Raw genomic sequence first — 209 nt, 5'->3', positions numbered from 1 at the left:
GGCCTGAGCCCCCCCTTGCACACGCGTGTGCGCCCCGGGCTTGCACACGCGCACCCCAAAACACGGCCGGGCTCGTGTGCACCCCAAGAATTGCACAAAACCCTCTTTCACACTCGTGTGCACCCCAAAATTGCACACACACCTCCTGCACGCTCGTGTGCACCCCAAAACCGCACAAAGCCCCCCTGCACGCTCGTGTGCACCCCAAA

The sequence above is a fragment of the Pyrgilauda ruficollis genome, unplaced genomic scaffold (genome assembly GCF_017590135.1).
Source record: "Pyrgilauda ruficollis isolate IOZ18807 unplaced genomic scaffold, ASM1759013v1 scaffold787, whole genome shotgun sequence".
In the NCBI taxonomy this organism is placed as follows: Eukaryota; Metazoa; Chordata; class Aves; order Passeriformes; family Passeridae; genus Pyrgilauda; species Pyrgilauda ruficollis.
The sequence above is the reverse complement of the archived record's forward strand: the minus strand, read 5'-3'. Positions refer to the sequence as shown.